Raw genomic sequence first — 20,595 nt, 5'->3', positions numbered from 1 at the left:
TCTCTGCTCCCTTGAAACCGTCGTCCTCCCCCACTGCTGACCTCCTTGGTGCCATTCCGGATACTGATGCGGGGGGGTCTGCCACCCGACTGCCCCTGTCCAAAACACAGCTATCCTTACATCTGTGCGAGCTGCAGTTTGCTCCGCTGAATTTGTCTCAGTGTTCGCTGTCAACGCCCTTTCTGTTGCCATTTTAACTAACTTCGTCTGCACTAGTTTTGATTCCTCCACCTGCAACCTTTGAGCGGTTTCCTTTTCTCGTTCTTTAATCCTTTTGCAATGGTGTATCATTATAGTCTGAATCTCTGCCCACCGCTTCGCCTCTATGCCCACTATCTTGTCAAGCGCTTTCTGAACTTCCTTGGGATATCCCCTCTTAATAAAAAAATAGAAAAGAGGAACTGATCGGTCACACCAGTCACCCATCTCCGCTCGCCACATCTCCTGCACTTTTAAAATGTACTGAGCGGCATCTTCATTGTCCCCCATGATGTACTGCATTATGGACTGCAAGTCGGGTGTTTCGGGGTACGCCCGCCGCAGTGAGTCCCACACTTGCGCCCTAATATTGTTGAAAGGGGCCCCATTGTGTGCATCGTTATCCAACTTCACCCCTGGGTACCCGGGCTTAACCCACACTTCACTCATCTGATCTCCCACAATTGTGACAAGTAAAGTTTTTATGTTTTTCCAACTCCAAGGGGATTCCCAACGTCTGCTTTCCAAAAGCATATATCCACTTCTTGGCCCCAGCAGTAAGGGGCGGGAGAGTTTTAATCAAATTATTCTTACCCATTTGCGCCCATGGCTCGTAATGGGCCCTCCCGGGTCCCTTGTGCAATAACAGCAGTTGTGTGCCCACGCCTCGGTTTCCGTCCATCATTTATCTTTTTCCTTGCCACTGCTACCCGTCCATATCCGTTCCTCAACCGCGGTCCCCACAAGCTCTCAACTCTGGGTGATATCTCTGGCACTTCCTCAGCATCCCCCCTAGTCATCTTCAAATTCATCAACAGTATCCCATTCTCCCTCTTGCAGATCTCGATTTGCGTCCCTGTCTGACCTCACATCCCATAGCCTACAATTTATGCTTCGCGGTCGTCACCCTTCTCTTTCTCCATATGCACATCTTTAATTGTGGCGCTTTCCAGTCTGAACAAAATATCTCTTACCCTCCAATCGTTCAGACAACACCACTGGTTTCTCTCCCCTTCCTTCACTGTCCTCAGACAGGCCAGCTCTGCTTGCATTTCCCCCTTACTCCTTCTATGACTTACTATCCCGCAGTGGAATGCTGTTCAGTGTCGGTCGATATGGGGGCGAATCGGTGGCAGTCGTAGGCACATATGTTGGGTTAGTTTATCCTGTGGCTGGGCAGCGCTTCTGCTGGCGCGTTCAACATACTTGAGGTGGTGCTATCTTTATGCCGGGGTGTACACCCAATAGTATCCTCTATGTCCTCTACCATTTTCCACAAGTCTAAAATGTATTTTCTTTCTGTAGTCGTTTACCTTTATACTTAGCAGTTAGGAACGTGTTCCTATATTCTAATATCTCGGTTATTGGTACCCTACTCTGGCCAAGGGCGAGACATCCCACCAAGGGACTCCATCACCCACTGGTTGTGGTACTTCTCCATCTTGTCCTTGTACAATGGCAACGCACTATAAATGTATTCCAGTGGAGTCATTACCCACATATTAACAAGGGTATATTCAAAAGAAGCTTTTAGTTGTATGTCAAACAAAGTGTTATTATAACCGTTACTACCATTCCTCTGTTCCCACCTCCCGGTCGCCCCCTATTCACGCCCCCCCCTTCGTACTCACCTCCAGACTTCTCACACCTCACACTATTTTCACAGGCCCTACCTTGGCCTCCACTGAATTCACAATAATACCTTAGTAAACTAAAACAATAAACTAAAATAACAAGCCAAGACAACAACCACTACCCTGCCTCTTCCCCCACCCGGCATATATATTGGGCACAGGAATACGAGCTCTCTAAATATACGTACCTACTTTTTTATCCCTTACTCACAATAAAAATGGTGCCATCATCTCCCCTTACTTGGAAATGATCCCACACTCCTGTTTTCCTCCTCGTTATCTCCTTAATAATAATACAAAAAATACAAAAACCATCAGGTGGCCTTTCATGCTCTCCCGTCACTCTCACACATACTTAGCTTACCCACTCACTGTTACCCCCTTTGTCATTCGTAAGAGGTCTACTCCTATTTGCTTGTTCACCCAAGCTCCTCTGTCACAGGGTCACAACAGCAGCCTGCAACCTCCTAGCAGCCACATCCCGCTTCAAAGAGCAGACAGGAATTCTGTGAAAGTGGCTTCTGCACACCACTGCGGGTTGCACACTTGGGGCTGGTCACTGTAGGTGGGCGTGGTACTTGCAGAGATGCAGCCTGAAACCTCTGTCTTCACAGGGGTTGCTGGGATCACATCTGGGTCACCAAAAATGTAGATAAACCCTTCAACGCACAAACCAGAAAAAATACAATGAACTAGGGAAAAAAGCCCAGCACACCACTTGCAAAGAGAATGTTTTATTTCCCCAAAAATAGAAATTCACCAGCAAAGTACTGCCACGAAACGTTCTGGCAAACTCAGTATGAGCAATACTTTATGAAGGCACACAGCGTCAGTGACCTAAATTACATAATGTACAAATCAAAATGGATGGTTGGGGCAACCCTATAAATAGGCTACCTGCTCCATTGGGGATGCAAGGCCATTGGTCCCAGCCGCTTCCGTCCGTCTTCTTCCACCTGGGCTCTTCCTTGTGCATCATCATGCATGAAGCTACACTTAATGGTTTATTAGGCAAAGAAAAATGCAGTCTCGATCTCTAACCTGATGTGCACCTGGTACTGCAGACAAGGACTAAGAAGATATTTCAAGGTTATTGCATCGCACATAGTAACTCAATTCCAGACACGTCAGAGCCCATCCAAAGCTCACCACCCTCGTTTTAGCTATGTTACTTTAACCCTCCTGACCCCTCACAGCACAAATCACATGACCTATGGGGAAGGCAACTGGTCCGTGCTTTTTGATCTTTCCTGATCATTTGGGGGTCTAACAGTTTTATGGTTGGTGGTCTGGGACTGGCTGGTAGCTTGATTTGCTAGGGACAGGGTAGGTTGAAGACTCGTGCCCTCCTTCCTGTGGGATCGGTTTTCGCAGAGAGCTCTCAACTCCTTCGTAGCCTTGCAGGGCATATTCCTTCTGGGATACAAAATGTTGGCAACATGAAACAATGAAGGGTCTATGAGTCTCTACAGCTCCGGCCTTTCTCACCGGTGCAAAACATGCACCCTATTACTGCATGCATGCACTTATTTCTATGTGTGTGGCTCGGCTCACCAGACCTAGCTGCAGCACAAAGTTAGGCCGTGATTCCAATATGGCTGCTACTATCCAAGATGGCGTTTGGTTCCCCATGTTCGCTAGAACAAAACACATCCCCCATCCTCACTGCACTATGGCCCCTGCCCCCACCCTCCTCCCCTTGATCCCCTCGCAGAGTCCCTAATGCACACTTCCAGACCTCTGCCTCATCTGTAAGCGCTGGAGGGCCTGGGATGATCTTCCTCCCTTCCCAACACAATAACCAAACCTTTACGATTATATATTTTTTAAAGTATAGTGTATTCTAGTTTTTACCAAACTTTACACTCTTTATAAAAAAGAAATACATACATCTTTATATTCAATTGAAATACATTTAAATACGACAAATAACATAATACACCCTCACAGAGATAATAGAATGATCAAATATGCATTGGTGAAGACCTGCATTGATTAAAGTTTGTGTTTATATTAATTATCTTGAATTTCCTGCTATAGTTTAGCGCAATTATGGATCATTCATTATTGGCCATACAGCGTAGTTAAAAATTATTTGATTTAATGCTGCTCAATGTGCAGAAAAAAGGACCAACATATTTGCCATATAAGCCCATCAATTTATCACACGAAAATAACAAATGTCTTGAACAGTCAACATTACTTTTGTTTTTACAAACCAGACAGTACTTATGTACAATCGGTATGTTGTAACGAGGACCAAATACCATTAAGCAAAGTAGTAAGTTGCATCTCAAAAGTAGGTAGGTTCTTCTAAACTGTTGAGCTGGACATTTGATTGGATATAGTTGAGGCTGCTTTGGGATCTAGTTAGTTGTAATCAGTTTCTGAATGTTTTTACGTTTTTCCACTTCTGAAACATTTACCCAATAGTCCCATATTTCTATTTTCATTACCAGCTCTTTCTGCATCCTTTCAGATGGCATTCGATAGGCCTTTACTTTTGTGCTCAGCGATTTCTAGATTTAATTTAGCGAGTATAGATTTAGTGATGGTACAATCAATGGTATTCATTATGTATAACAGGAACTTGCCCAGGGTAATCTCTTGTTGCAGTATCATATGTAAGTACAACAGAACACATTTTTTTAATTTACTTTGTGTATAATCACTTTAGCAATTTTTACAAAACTGTTGCTGCTCATCCAGAAAGAGCTAGAAAGAGCTAGAAAGAAAGAAAGCCACAGACGGCGTAAACAAGAAGAGAATGTATAACTGAAAACTGACAGACAAGGCTGACATGTAGTCGACCAAGCATGCTTGCAGTTTATAGTTCAAGGGAGCGTTCCACTGTAAGCCCCGTTTACGGAGAACCTCTCACACCAAGGTCTTGATAATTGATCACCATAGAGGAACGTAGGGTGATCATTTCAAACGCGCTCTCCAGGATTTTAACAGTCGCTATAGTACATCTCGTTTTCTCCCCTGACATCAACCTGTTCCACCATGTTGTGTCTCCTTCTTCTAGAAATCCTAAATTGTCTGTGTGCAGGTTGGTCGGCTCTTACATTTCTTAACTCAGGGCATTGGAGCAGAAGATGTTTTATTGTTTGAGTTGGTTGGTTCCATACAGAGACGGCAGGCTCTGACATTTGATTGCGACCTAATCGCCAGAATTTCACGCGTCGGGAGGAGATTGAAACGTGCTCTCATATATAGTTTCCTTAGATGTTGATTAGGGAATTTGGTGCAGTATGGGATGGGTTCCTTCAGTCTGTTGAAGTTAGGCGGCAGATCTTTAGTCAGCTTATTTGCTTGCGCTTTGGCCAGAGTCTCTATCCAGTCTTGTGCCTCGAGTTTAAATTTCACTCTAACTGGGTTCATCTTTAGATCCTCTTCTGTACATGCAATGTCAGTGAGCCTGACCGTCGATTTGTTTAAAATGGGATAAATGACGGTTCGATATTTCCGCAGCTATGATCTTGTATATAGGAGGGCTGTCTGGAATTAGGGTGTTTCTAAACAGTTGCATTGCGTTTTGGACCACGGTCGCTTCCAGTGAGAGTAAGCCCAATTCTCTTCTGATGAGATCCATCGAGGTTGCATTGGGCAAACCTAGGACCGTCTTCCAAATCAAGCTCTCTAGTTTCCGCCAGATGTCATTTGGCATGCTCAGTGTTGCCCCCATGCCATAAGTCACAACAGAACACATTTAATTTTGGCCAAATCACAGATGGAAATGATGTAGAATTCCAGCCTGAATTAGAGAGTTGCGGGATTTTCCGCCATAATAGACCTTCAAGTCCGTCAAAGCCATTCAGCATATTTACAGGATGTGCTACAACTTCATAAAGCAGAGCTGCAGAGCTAGAATCAAGCTTTGCTCATATATTAGGAGCAACCTCTTACAGCTATATTGTCCATGTGTATTTGTAATTCCCCAGAGCCTAAATGCTTTTTGAAAGAAAAGCATTGTTGTCTAAGATTTTCATAAATGTGAATAATCTTCCCGACCTTCATCAGCCCCAGAACATTTTGCTTGGACTTGGTAATTATTTGCCTTGTCCCTAGGTGAGTAGGAACCTTTAATTCCCCTCTCACCTAATCTTTTACTTTTTTTATGGGTGACCTTTTTATGTCTCTCCATAGCGTATGATTGGAGTTCTAGTTTCCTATAACTTTGGACTGACTAAAGTATTATGGCAGGACACAGCATTTTAAATAAAGTGCCTTCCTTTTAATTTCTCTGTAATGTACTTAGGTGAACTACTAGTCCCAAAGGGTAAAGTGCTATTTCCATCCCGTTTACATTTAATATATAGCAAGCCATCACACCCCACCTTAAGTGGAGTGCGGGGAGATACAGTGTATCCCCTTTCTTACTTACCTGGTAACATTTTTGTTACAATTACAAGTGCACTTGAATTGCTGTGGCAGCAAAATTACTTTTATGACTTTTAGTCATTACTCACAGGCTGTCAAATCAGCCCCTGTAATTCAAAGGAGGGTCACCATTCTGCTAGAATGGTAGGCTCCTCGTTTTGTTGCTATTTCTTCTTTTCCTAGGTCGTCTTCTGCCATTGTAGGTGGGTCTTTCATGCTCAGCTTGGCCCGGCCACATAATCCTCCACCGGAAAAACAGTCCAGTTTACTGGGTAGGACCGTCCGGGGAGCCTGCCCCATTGAGAGATTCATTACAAGTGCCCTGTGGGTCCTGCTAATTATTGCCCTGATGAAGGCGGAGTAGATTCTGTTTACATGATAAAACATTTCTTCACCAATTTTGTTCCGCCGAAACGCTTTCTTCTGTCAGAGGGGAAAACAAGGTCCTTCACAGCGTCATTTGTGGACCACCAGGACCATCCTGCTCACGTGACATGATCCATTGATGGAAACATGCCATCTAGGTTAAACACCTACATTCTATATGTTTTTTTTTTATTCCCCCTGTAGCGTTGACCGCGTGGCCTAATGGATAAGGTATCTGACTTCGAATTAGAAGATTGAGGGTTCGAGTCCCTTCGTGGTCGCCAAAGGCAGACCCGATCCCGTTACATAATATCTTTAACTTCGGGAATTGATTCTAATTACTAATCAATACCACTCTCAATTTCTTAATATGCTCTATTACACCTCATAGAGGTTTAATTGTACTCATTACTTTGTACTTCTGTGTTTTTCTGTGATTCAACCAGTATTCCAGTGATACATAACTGGCTTTTTGTCAATATTGTAATTGCTTTTCATTTATGTTCTTTCCTTGATGTACCAATTTAATTTTTCTTAGATTGTTTCAAAGCTCTCATACCCAATTGATAAATGGGAAATGAATGTTCGTTTTCTTGATTACACATGTTTTTCCACGTTGGTTTTTACTATATGTACTTAATTTTTTATGATATTAAATATTTCTTTCTTTGTTTACATCAATCTCTGTAAATATCTGTTTAATTCTCTAGGAGTGTTTTAATATGTATTTTTGCATGCAAATTGATAACCATTAAGGTTATGTGGGTTGAGACCAGGTGCAATATTTCTAATTCATTTACACTTCAAACTGGCTAACCCCTAAACATACCAGTACCTCTGTTTTGTTCAGATTGTAGGTGGGAACAACATTGGTTGAAGTTGTCTTTGGCAGAAATTGTTTGAATTCCATGCAGAGGTTCCGGAGTGTCTGAAAAGGCAGGACGCAAGGAAGGAGTCCGAAACCCTGCAGTCCTTTGTCTTTCACCTCGCCTGAAATTAACCAATTCCCACTGGGAGGCTGGCTATCCTGATTGGACAGCCAGACTGCCCCTTCTGTAAACTGCAGGACGATTTTGCAGAAGTTGTGGTGTGGTTCCCGATAAAGACTCGGATTCTGGAAATTGCTGATAAGTAGAAAAGACATCTGTAGGGATTTCCAGCGACCGCAGAGCCTGCTTTGTAAACGGAGCTTGATGGAACCCTTCCTTCCAATTGACCTGGGGGTCCCGACTGCACGACTCCTACCCAGAGACTAGTGAGATCAACTAGTCTCAAGAAGGCCTACAAAACGAACCATCCCTTGACGTGTCATGACCTTCCTGGGCTGCAAAACGCCAATACCAAGGAACCTCGAGCCCGAGTTCAGTGCAACGTCTTCCTAGGTGCATATCCTGCTGAAACTTGGTGGACTCCTGCTGGACCTCTAGCGACACGATTCAAATCCCTGAAGTCACCTGTAGTGTGAAGGAAAATGCATTTTCACGGGTGCATTAGCCTGCTTAGCTAACCATATTAAATATTAGGTCCGTAGATGGCAGCATTAAAAGCCAAGACCAACAGCTTATTCAAAGTGTGTACTAAATGCTGAAACAGACCTTTATAGAAGGATTAGTAATGATTTAGTAGCACCTATATACTAAGCATAGTGAGCTACATTAAACGTGCAGGCATCAAAAGGGTGGAAGGTTACATTCACAGCTTGCAAAGGCACGGCAGAGGCCCGAGTTTAGTAGCTAATAGAGACCTGAATTTGAGTGCTTAAAACATTTTAGCACTTAGATAGCCCGTCTTGTAGTATCAGGACACTAGCTAGCAAAGTGCAGGCCCGGTAAAGCTTGCTCACTAGGGGTTAATTGCAATGCATATTATTGTTATTGTTATCTTGCATTTATATAGCGCCTTATATACCATTGGTATGGTCTGAAGGCGCTGGTAGGTTGAACGCCCTTGGGAACCGAAGTTCTGGTCAGTAGAGAGAGTGAAGAGAGTCAAAAGGTGCATGTGCGCATCAGGTATGTGTGCAGCTGGTGTGGTGTTCATGTGGTAGCTGCTTCTTAGCGGTAGGTGTGGTGGTTGAGAGGTCAGGAGTATGTGTTCGCTCTGGCAGAATTTATCCAGATCGAGTGTGGCTGCGTTAGGCCTGAGGAGAACACCTGGCTGGGGGGTGTTAAACCAGCGGTGTTTACTTAAGAGTGATGGGGAGTGAGCGGTAGATGTTGATATGAGAACAGTTATACCGAATGGTGTCATAGTATCCCTGTGTTCTATTTGAGTGGTGGTGTAAAGAAGAGAGTAGGCGTGGGGTGTGGTATGTTATACGTTCTTTCAACTGTTCCCTGCATTCTAATGCATATTATGTACGTCACGCAATTTTAAGCGATCTGGTCCATTCTATGCATTTTATTCATTTCAGGCGTCCAAGATTGTCCTACACACTCCTGCCTGCTCGACCTACTCACGCATTCTAGTTCACCTTGTGTGCTCTAGACAATCCCTCATTCTCCAGTGTGCCCCACGCATGCTCTCATGTATTCCATAGGCATGCACTCCTGACCTCCCCGCACATGCATTCCAGTCTACCCCGTGCATGTACTCGTCTCTGCCTATGCACTCATCCGCTCTGTATACTCATCTGCTCTGTCCGCTCATCCGATCTACACACTCATCTGCACTGTATGCTCATCCGATCTACATATTTATCCGGTCCGCACTCTCATCCGGTCCACACACTCATCCGGTCCACACACTCACCCGGTCCACACCCCGTTCCGCACCACATATACTCATCCGCTCTACATTCATTCATCCGCTACATACAGTCGTCCGCTCCACACACTAACACCCTTTAGCGTTCTATTCGCTTCTCTGTGTTTACGTACTTATCGACTCTACGCGTACTCATCAACTCTACACGCTCGTCCACTCTACACACCCAATCACTCTACACACTCATTGTCTTTAATATGTTCATCTATTCTATCCGATCTCCATACTCATTTGATCTATCAAGTCGTCTGTCTTTTCATTCATGCACTCATACACTTAGTCCATTCATCTGTACTATACGCTTTATCCATTCTAACTATTTCATCTATGTTATTCACTACGATCCCTCCTCATTCATTACGTCCATTTCATCAGTTTAGATCTCATTACTTTCACAATGATTTATTCCTATTATCCACTTCACTGTTTTGATCTACATAATTCGTTTAGTTCTGTTTGTTTTCTAGTTTTCATTCGAGTTTATTAGCGGTCAGTTTCTCGCTTCAGGTAGTTTGTTGGGCCAGTGTTATTGTGATGATGCTGGTTCGGAACCCGGTTGGATTTAGGGGAGGAGCCAGGTTTTCAGTAGTTTGCGGAAGGATGTTAAATCCTCAGTTAGGCGGATGTGGGGAGGGAGCGAGTTCCATAGGGTTGGGGCTAGGGCTGAGAATGAGGAACCGCCTAACCTGATTGAGCTTGTCTTAGGAATTATTAGGAGGCCGGCTGAGCTTGATTTTAGGGTGCGAGTGGGATGATAAGGTATTAGTTTATCTTGAAGATATTGAGGTCCAGTTTTATTCAGTGCTCGATGGGAGAGGCATAAGGTTTTGAAGGCCACCCTACGGGCTACTGGAAGCCAGTGCAGTGTCTTAAGGGCTGGGGATATGTGGTCTGCAAGTAGCAGTTTGGCCGCTGCGTTTTGTGCCCTTTGGAGTTTATTCAGTTGGTAGGCATGGATTCCGAGGTATAGGGGGTTTGCGTAGTCAAGTCTTGATATAACGATTGATTGGACCGCGGAGCATCTGTTGGGAAATGAGAGATACGGAAAGATGCGCCTAAGGTTTTTAAGGTGGTAGTGGCAGGACTTTGAGACATTGTTGACTTGGCGCGAGTGTGTTAGGTCAGAGTCCAGGGTGCATCCAAGATTTTCACTGTGTCGGAGGGTGTCGGTGAACTGCCCACGGCAGGTGGCCAGGGTAGCGGGTGCGGAAGAAGATCGGAGTTGCCGCAAACCATGATTTCTGTTTTGGAGGGGTTTAACAAGAGGTGGCTTTGGGTCATCCAGCGTTCTATGTTAAGGAGGCAGGATGCCGGGTCAGGTCCGGAGTTGGATTTTGAGTTCAGGAATTTTAGGATTAGTTGAGTGTTGTCGGCGTAGTTGTAACACAGGATGTTGTGTGAACGAATTATTGGTGGGAGGGTGATCAGGTAGAGATTGAACAGGAGGGCAGATAGACCTGCTCCTTGTGGAACTCCTGTGTCGACTGGTCGGGCTTGGGAGGTAAAGCTGGAAAGTGTCATTATTTGGTGCCTGTCTTTGAGGAATGAAGCTATCCATTTAAGAGCGGTTCCACGAATTCCTAGGGAGTGGAGGTGGTCAAAGAGGATTGAGCGATTGATCGTTTGAAAGGCGGCCGATAGGTCGAGAAGGATTAGTGCGGCGCATCCCGCGGAATCTGCTGTCATTTTAAGGTCATCCCAGATCGAGGTTAGGGTGGTTTCAGTTCCGCGACGAGTTCTGAAACCTGATTGGACGGGGTCTAGGAGATTGTTGGCTTCGACGAAGGCATTTAGTTGAGAATAGGCGGTTCGGTCAATGAGTTTGGCAAGGAACCTGGTGTTAGAGATGGGGCGGTAGTTTTTGGGCTCGAGAGGGTCGAGCGAGGGTTTTTTAATTAGAGGTTTAACGTGCACCATTTTGAAAGCGTCTGTAAAGATACCGAAGGAAAGGGAGGCATTTATGATAGATCTTGCGTGTTCACCTGTGCATGTGGAAGTAAAAATTTCTTTAAGGATTGTGGCTGGGCAAAGGTCCAGAGGTGATCCAGATGGTTTGCGGGCAGATAGAAGTTTGAGAAATTGTTCTGGTGATATTGGACTAAAGGATTTGAACGTTGGTTGCGTGGAGGTCGCAGCTGATGGGCTGGCCGGTAGGGGCGGAGGCTTGCCAGGTGGCTGTAGGAGGGCCAGTTTGGAGGTTAGAGTTTTTGTCCTTTCGATAGCTGTGGTGTAAAAATGGAGGGAAATTGAGTCACACAATGATTGTGACGGTGTCGGGACGGTTGTGTTACAAGCCGGATTGGTGAATTCGGAGATGATTTTGTGAAGTTCTTTGCTCAGGTTTATGCAATTTAGGATTCGGATGTTGTAGTGGGCTTTTTTTGCTTTCTGGATTTCGGCCTTGTACCGATAAAGGTGTCGGGCCAAGGTGGTCCTGCTTTCGTGGGTTTTCTCTTTTGCCACTTGCGTTCTAGGAATTTGTATTGTCGTTTAGTGGTCTTCAACTCAGGAGTGAACCATCAGGGGAAAAGGCCACGGCGGGTTGATGGTTTGCACGATGGGGTGAGCCGTGTTAGAGATGCGTTGAGCCATGTATCAAAGGCTTCAGGGGTTAGTTGGTTGTTGAGACGGCAGGTAGGTGGTGGAGACTGGAGGAGTGCCTCGGCTAGGTCCGGGGTGATTATTAGTTTTTGCCAGCATTTGCGTAGATTCGGAGGTTCAGATACGGGAAGGGGGTCGGGTGCGTGGATGGCAAATGAGAGAATAAAGTGATCGGACCAGATGATAGGGGTGGGGGGGATTTAGATTAATCAAGGTGTTGGAGCTAAAGATGGCATCGAGAGTGTGTCCTTTATAGTGAGTCGGGCCGTTTGTGTGGGGTTGAAGATTAATTGCATCTAAACCGTCAACCAGGGAGTGTGTCATGGGGTTGGTGGGGATGTCAAGCCATATGTTGAAGTCTCCAAGAAGGGTGAGGTTGGGATGGTTTAGTTGGAGGGTGGCAATAGAATCGCAGAGGTTGTTTGCGAAATGTCTATCGTAGCCAGGGGGCCTGTAGATTAGGAAGCTGTGTGAGAGCGACGGGGAGAGGGATAGTTTAACAAGGAGAGATTCGCAGGATGGAATGGAGGGTTGGTTGTCAATGATTGAGGCGCGGAGTAGAGATTTGAAGATGAATGCTACCCTCCCTCCTCTGGACGGACGGTTCAGTGGGATGAGGGAGTAGTCAGGGGGGAAGGCTTCGTTAGCGATTGGGCGTCGTCAGAGAACCAGGTTTCAGTGATGAAAGATAGGTCTGGTTTGGCAGAGGCGAGGAGGTCAAAGATGCAATGTCTGTTTTTGCTACAGATCCAGCTTCTCCTGGAATACCGTGGCTCTGCCATACTTCATAAGCAAATCCTCTCTCGCATGAGAAATTGCTGCCTCGACCCAGCCATTACTGATAAGTGACATTCCTGCGCTTTTGCAGATGGGCTCTGAGTTGGGAGGGAAAGGAAAGGGAGAGCTTTTGGAAAATTACTGAGCTGGGGATTTTTCCATCAGTAAACATGTTTTGCACTGAGAAAGTTCTAGAATATCGTGTCACGTTGACCGACAGTATGAAGGCACAAGAATGCATGCACAAATCATCCGGGGGGGAGGGATTCTTACGTAAACTCGCATTGAGCAAGTGCCCGGAGCTTGATATGCCCCTGCGGCTCCTTGTGGCGCTGTCATCTAAAGGGCTGGCTGAAGAATAACACCTGGTGATGGGCAGCAGTTTGTTTAAGATGACCATGGTCCCCCAGCGCTAGATGAAAGGAACGTGAGGCTGTGTTCTAATTATTTGTGATTCTTTTAACTTGTATTTTTATTCCCATTTGTTGCCAATATTACTGTGTCTTTTCTTATTTTTTGCTTTCTTTCAAATAAATGCTAAGTTTTATGCTGAATGTGTCATCTCTCCAGTTGTGAGTTTATGGCTGTCGCGCAGAGTCAAACCGGTTAGTGGGAGGTGTGCTATAGTGTGTGGGCCGGTCCCAAAATGGTGCTTGCACCCCTTTTCACTACACTTGGCGTAGTCTTATCAGATGGTGTGAAGCCATGCCATGCTGGAGAGATGATACATGTGTAAGATAACAGTGCAGATTGAGGGGTATGCTGTTGCATTTCCATTGTTGCCTCACTGCAGCACTGAGGCAACAAAAGGGCAGCATTTGTGTGTCGGTTTTGTTGCGACCAATAGCTTGTGTAGTAGATATTTTCCTTTCAGTAATCAATAAATGCTTGGCTGAGTTACTTCTTGGGAATGAAGCCAGGGGGCAGCAAGCTACGAGCAGAGTGGAAGATGGTTCTGTTTGCGAGCGCTCCGAGGAATGTGTGAAGAAGGATTTATTGCATAGATTAGGAAAACATTTCATGCGGTTTCCCTACTAAAAGGTTTATATTTGGATTGCAAAGTGAAACAGAGTTCTCGCCCTATTTTGGCATATGGGGCAGAAAAAGTTGCAAAAGCATTTGAAATGAAAATTGTAAATGATGATTGAAACATGTTATTTGGCCTCAGTGTATTAGAGGATGAGAATGGGGGTCTGAAATATTGACTGGCGATGGCTCGCCTTTTGGAAACTGATTTGGCATTTCTGAATACATCATGGGAATGGTCGAGTTGTTAGAAAAAAAAAAGTGTAACATCTGTGTTGAGAGGCTTTGTTTTGGCAACTGTAAAATCCATCTGAAGGTGGCGAATTTAATTGGACAGGCTAAAATAGGCTTCATTGCATTTAGCTGTGCCAGACATGGTTACAATCGGTGAGACGCTCACTACAGAAGTGGGTAAATGGCATAAGATTATTGACTTGTGCATGGATTTGGAATTGCAGGATCAGTTTGCAGTGGTTTGGGGGGACAGACAATTTAAATGTACTAAATTGCCCCAAGAGTATTTGAACAGTATCACTATGCCATGGATTGGTTGCTAAAGACAAGGAAATGTTGCAATTGAGTGATGAATGCATTGAACATGACATTGTTGCTATAATGTTAACTGGGACACAAGTTGAAAAAGTTGTTGACAAGTTGACAGCCCACGAGCAGAACAGAGGGTGGGCAATTCATACAGAGAAGGTGCAGGGATCTGCACAAAAAGCCAAATGTTTAAGTGCAATGTGTTTTGGCTCCGTAAAGAAAATGATTGGTTTTATTGTGGCAATGGTACAACAGATTGAAAAACCTGTGCGTGATAAGGAAGAGCAAATATTCAGTGGGTTGAGGATTCTTTGGAAAGATCAAATACTGCATCAGAGTCGGATTGTAAAGCCAAACTAAAAAGTTACCAGGAAGAAATAATGGGAAATTGATCAGCAGACTGCTTTTCAACATCCTAAAGACGCTTTGCAGAATTACATTGAGTTGAATCTGATGACAAAAAGTGCCTCTTTTGAACTGGAAGTTTGTGTCGGCAATGATTTTGCTGTGTGGAGCTTATGGCTTGAGAAGACAATGTGCACACAAATTCCTGTCATGGGCTTGGTGCGTGAAACTGCTGTAGGAGGAAGAAGTGGCAAAGCGCTGCTCATGTCAAGTGCAATTGGTGCTTGCAGCACCGCGTAAAGGCTGGCAGTACGGGGGTTTCTGAGTTGCCGGAGCAGATGCTGAAAGCAGTAAATCTGGAGGAAATGTCTGAAACAAGTGCCCCTGTAGCACTGCCAGAATTTCCCTTTAAAAATCACACCCACTTATGATTTATTGACAGAAGAAGCAAAGGAACAGGCTTGCTTTGCGAACGGCACTGCCATGCATGAGAAAGAACAGACACTGGCGAGCTATTGCAAAACAGGGGGGAGGGGGATCTGGGAAACTCTCTACCAGCACGAACACAGCCCAATGACTTGTTCTTGGGGTGGATGGTCCCTGGGAGAGTCTCAACCAAGTCTTTAGATCACTGTTCTTTTCACAGAGAAGACAATTCCCCACATATCAGTCTTTCTCCTGCCCAGGGGCAGTCCAGCACCAAAATGCTAGGCGATTCTCCTCTGAACAAGAGTACCACAGCAACCCCATCCATACATGGTTATCAACCTTGTTGGGCATCATCAGTGAGGTGAAGCGGTTTCTCTCTAAGAGCAGTGAGCAAGGGGTCCACATCTGGAGTCCCCTGGCAACTTAGGGTGAGACCCAAAGTTACTTCCCAGACCCCCCCTTTGTTTTGCATAAATTAACTTTGGGTCTCACCCTATGCTTAGTGCAAGAATTAATGCTCTCAAGAGGTGGCCCAAGAAACCAGCAACACCCTTTGGCAAGTGAAAAAACGAGACACTTTAAATACACTAGCTCTATGGAAAACTGAAAAACAGAGCAAAAATGCTTATGCAAGCAAATGCAGGCAGTGTTGGAGTAAAAGACTTTACCTTTGAAAATGGGGTAATGCCAGCAGGACAAACCAAATCGAGATCATGAGACACTGGAAGCAAGTTGCCGGTTAGTACCCATGGACGCATTGGTGAAGAAAAGCATTGATCTATTGAGAGGTGTGATCTACTGGGGTACTTTTAGTATGCTTTTGCAAACAACACAGGTCCATCTGAGGTACCATTGACCAAACTATGATCGCATTGAACAAATGATTTGTGAACAGGCAGTTACACCCCAGGTGTTTGAAGGCAAACAAGACCCCGATACCACACAGAAGGGTGAAGGTGGTTGTGGTAGCAATGACAAGAAAGTGCGTAGTCACCTGCTAAGACTTCTGAAGAGGGTGAGGGGTATTAATACAAGGGGTGGATAACACCGATATTGTACTTTTGTGTAATTCTAACATTCCTGTTTGTTTCTGCTACTAGGCAAAAACCAAGAATGAAGCGTGCCTTGATTGGGGTTAGACGTGAGCAATTTTAGGGTCCTTCTGACCAGTCAAGCAGACGCATTCTCAGAGAAGGCAGGTTACTGCGGGGTGCCATGTGAACACTGAACGTATCCTGCACCGCACTCAATGCTACTGCCTTATGTGATGACAATTGTACTACAACCTGCAAGAAGTGCCCAACAGAATAATATTATAGAACTGCCACGATGCTGACTTGGCATACTGTCAGACACTTGATGTACATTCCCAAACGTTTTCGTTGATTGTTTTAATAACATGTTTGATATGTCATGCCTTTTTTGTCTAGAATGCAACCGCAAAGGGTTGTGGACTGTAACGTAACCAAAAATGACACAAACAGCCGCGTGAATGAATCGCAGGACTGCAGAAATTGTTTTATTATTGGTGAAATGCAATGAGAGATGGAATTATGAAAATGCAATGTTTTGGTTTTCCAACCCAGCTGCTTTACCAAGTTATTTTTTGTGGACAATTACTACAGTGCATGTAGCCAGGAGAATGATTTATGAATTGTTGGGGCAGCAGGAGTGTGTGAGTGAGAGCATTCAATGAGATAAAGTGCGTGCGTACATAAGTTATCTGAGCTTATGTTGAGATACCTCGTCCTTGGCACTTAAGTGGTTAATATAGGCCTGTACTACACAAGTCGGTAGAGTGGCTGAGCAGCCAGGCTCATCTTAGGAGGGGTAATGTGAGCTGTACCTTGAAATCAGTAAACGCGAGGATCCAAGTAAACTCTTAGCAAGCAATATCAAATATATGTATTTATATATACACCAGGCATTTTATTTAATCTAAAAACACAGTGTTAAGCAAGATTGTATGCAGTACCCTGTGGAAGAATGCACCAGCCTTGTCCTCTTGGCAATAGTTAACCCAAACTTTGGTATAAGCAGGTACTACACAAGCCGGTAGAGTGCCTGAGCAGCCAGGCTTATCTCAAGAGGGGCCAATGTGAGCTGTAGGTTTGCAACATAGAGTTTCAGTGACGTGTATCCAAATAAACTCTTGCACTCAAGGTTTCTTGATTAAACCATTATTTATTAATTTAACAGTCAGCTAAATAAGCCTTCTTTGGAAGGGAGGATATATGTAACACAAATATACTTCATTCAAAAATATCCACTCTTAGTTTCAATAAATCAGTAGATACCCATTTGGGATGGTACACAGACACTTCCTACACCCGCAGGTGACTTAAATAACTAGGACACACTGGACATTGATCTAGCACTGGTAAAAGGAAAAGGTTAGGGAATAAAACAATGGTTAACAAATATTCTCAAGCAGGTAAGTACTTTTGAACCCCCCAATGCAATGTAGATTAAGCCTTTCCCAGCTACACAAGTTATAAAATGGGTGACATTTTGGAGGGATAGTTAAAGCACAAAAAGTTAGAGGTTAGAAGAGTCTTTCAGGGAGCCAGGACAGTCAATGTCAATTGAGCAAAGTCTAGTGGAGCTGAAGCACGTCTTGAAGGTAAGTAAAAGGTCTTGCACAATGTTTTAGAAATCTTTGTAGAAAATGAAATCACTGTTGGGCCAAAAACTGGGAGGCTTGTGATGGGCAAAGCTGTAACCAACTCTGCAAAAGGAACCAAGACAAGTCAACTGAGAGCTAGAAAGGCTACACGACAAGAGGCAAGTACTCCTTAGTTTACAGTACCTTAGGTCTGAAGAAATTGGTTCCAGCTGGCATCTGTTCCACTTGTAGTATGGCAGATCCTGTTGTTCCTGGGCCTCAGTCGTAGGGACAAGAGGGAGGACGTCTGGGGACTCCTGCACTATGAATTGAAGGTCAGCGGCAGCAATGAGCAAACTTCAGAACAGCAGCACTTTGCGGTTTCAGCTTCTTGCAAATAGCACCACCGCGGTTCTCGGATAACTTATGAACTTTCCTCGCATCTGGGATCCAGCACTCTGTTGAGGTGGCTCAATGCGTCCTTGGTCTGTAAGAGACCTACGCGGTCTGTGCTTCTTCCTGGGACACAGGCGGGTAGTTATGGAGACCGTGCTGACCTGTCCTTTGCTGATTGGTTCTGCGCAAACGTGCCGAATGATGCGGGTGGCAGCATGAGCATAGTCAGGGAAACAGACAACGCTCATGGTCCACGGAACTGACAATGCTAATCTTGCCAGAATGGCGTGTCTAACTTTTCCGATTAATTTGGAAGTGGCGTGCAAATTACCGCCTGATCTGGATTCAAGTGTGAAGCCAATGCAGAGCCTTCAAGTGAGGAAATGAATTTGTTCTATCGCCTGCTGCGGGATGTACGAGACGTGGTTCTGTGTGTATCGTAGGGCATCCAGAGAGAGATGTTGGGTGCCGGTAAGACTTTCTGCGTAACTGATCTTGCTAGGGTGATGAGAGAATAAAGGAAAGTCTATCTGCATGTGTGACCAAGGATTGTGACGTCCTGTGACATTTGGTGTGATGACATAGTCCTACAGAATGTTTCTAGTGTATGGTGGAGACTATCTGGTGTGTCAGTGTCTGTTCGGTTTGGCTCTGAAGGCAAACAAAACACATTATGCCAGGAGGAGCCATGCCTTCCTGTTTTCAAAAGGTGCACCGAATTGGAGTGGAGTCCGGAGGGGTCACTTATTGTCATGGATTTGTAACTGTATCCCCTCTGTGCTCGGGTTAGGTCCAGGTGTGTCATAAGATCAGTGCAGTGTGGGTTGGAAGGACTCGTTGAGGCCATTGTAGTACGTGTCCAGGCGGTGTATCCATATTGATTCCCTGTGTGTTAAGCTTTTGGATAGTTCTGGCCCTCCTCTGACTTTCTCCAGCACCCACCATATTATGTCATTGGGTGTACAGGTCTGGCCTCCATATAGTGTGTGACCAGGGGGGCTGTCTGGGTCTTACATCTTATGCGCGAGCAGTGTTCTGATATTCTCAGATTGACAGCCTGTGTTGTTTGGCCCACATATTTGAGCCCATATGGGCACTGAATAAAGTAAAGCACACATTCACTTTTGCAGTTCGTGAGGTCTCGTAGGAACCATTCGCGTTGGCCTATTTTAAATGATTTCAGTTTGGTGGTGAATTTACAGGCCACACAGTTGCCACAAGGGTGATGCCCTTTGTTGGGGTCGTAAAATTCTTTGAGCCTGGTGCCCCAGATCTGGTTGGAAGAGGGAGTGTACCAGAGTTTCTTTAATATTCTTCCCCGTTTGTATGCAAAACGTGGTGGTGGATCATCTGGTAGGTTCAATCTGGCTATGTGCCAATGTTTCCGTATTGCTTTTTTCATCCGAGATGTATGTGTTTCATGGGTAATTACACATGTGAGGCGATCTTCATTCCTAGTTGCATTCTGAGTTTCTAGCAGAATGTCCCTGTTTGTGTTTAGGGCTCTTTTTACTGCTTGATCTAGTGTAGATTATGGATACCCTCGAGTTCTTAGTCTATTGGTGAGGTCTGTAGTATGTTTCTTAAAATCTTCTTTGGATGTACAGTTCCGCCTGATTCTTAAAAACTGTCCATAAGTTAAGTTCGCTTTGGTATGGCTGGGATGGTTACTTGTGTGGTGTAATAAAGTATTGCGGTCTGGCAGTTTGCGGTACAGGTTGCATTCCAGTTTGCCATCTTTTTGTCCAATAATCAAGTCCAGAAATGTGATTTGGTTGGTACTGTGCACCATTGTGAATTGGATATCAGGATTGCATGTATTTAGCCATTGCCAGAATTGCAGTAGGTGCGTGAAGTTCTCCAGTCCATATAAAAATGACATTGTCTATGTATCTGAACCAGGAGCTAACCTGTGTGTGCCACTGGTTCGTCTGGGATAGCACATGATCTTCAAAAGTGGCCATGTATAAGATTGCCATGCTAGGGGAGAAAGCAGCCCCCCATCGTGGTGCCTTTGGTTTGAAGGTACATCTGGCCGTCAAAGGTGAAGACGTTTTTTCTCAGGGCTATGGTCATTAATTCCTTTGTTGTAGAGGGTTCTTTGTGAGCCACTCGCGTACACATTCTATGGCCGCATCTTGTGAGATCTTGGAATATAAAGCTTTGATGTCCATAGTAACCAGGATCTGTGTTTCTGGGTTAAAGTCTTTCCCCTCAAAAATGGTGATGGTATGTCTTGTATCACGTAGATACGTGCTAGTTTGCATGCTCAGGGGTTGTAGAAAGATATCTACAAATTTGCACAGTGGTTCCAAAATTGAGCCACATCCTGACACTATTGTATTGGTCTGCCCGGTGGGTTTATGGGGGTCTTTATGGATTTTGGGTAATGCGTAGAAACAGGGTGTGCAGCCCCCTTTCCTTATCAGGAATTCAGCTTCTTTTTTGGTTATCCATTCTCTTTACATCGCAAAATCGACTTTTTCTGAGATTTCTTGTTCCAAACGTTTGGTGGGATTGGTTCGG

At 44.7% G+C, this 20,595-nt stretch overlaps 1 protein-coding gene and 1 non-coding gene across 3 annotated transcripts in view; one reads left to right on the top strand and one right to left on the bottom strand.

The window, feature by feature from the left end:
- The window catches only part of MFSD1 (major facilitator superfamily domain containing 1), a 499,977-nt gene that overhangs the window by 315,025 nt on the left and 164,357 nt on the right, over positions 1-20,595 (bottom strand). The gene's annotated exons all lie outside the window — the stretch shown is intronic.
- On the top strand, positions 6,790-6,862 carry TRNAR-UCG (transfer RNA arginine (anticodon UCG)). Its single transcript has one exon. It is a non-coding gene; the product is annotated as a tRNA-Arg (tRNA).

Source organism: Ambystoma mexicanum, chromosome 10 (genome assembly GCF_040938575.1).
Source record: "Ambystoma mexicanum isolate Mex_15411 chromosome 10, UKY_AmexF1_1, whole genome shotgun sequence".
NCBI classification, from domain to species: domain Eukaryota; kingdom Metazoa; phylum Chordata; class Amphibia; order Caudata; family Ambystomatidae; genus Ambystoma; species Ambystoma mexicanum.
The sequence above is the reverse complement of the archived record's forward strand: the minus strand, read 5'-3'. Positions and strand labels throughout refer to the sequence as shown.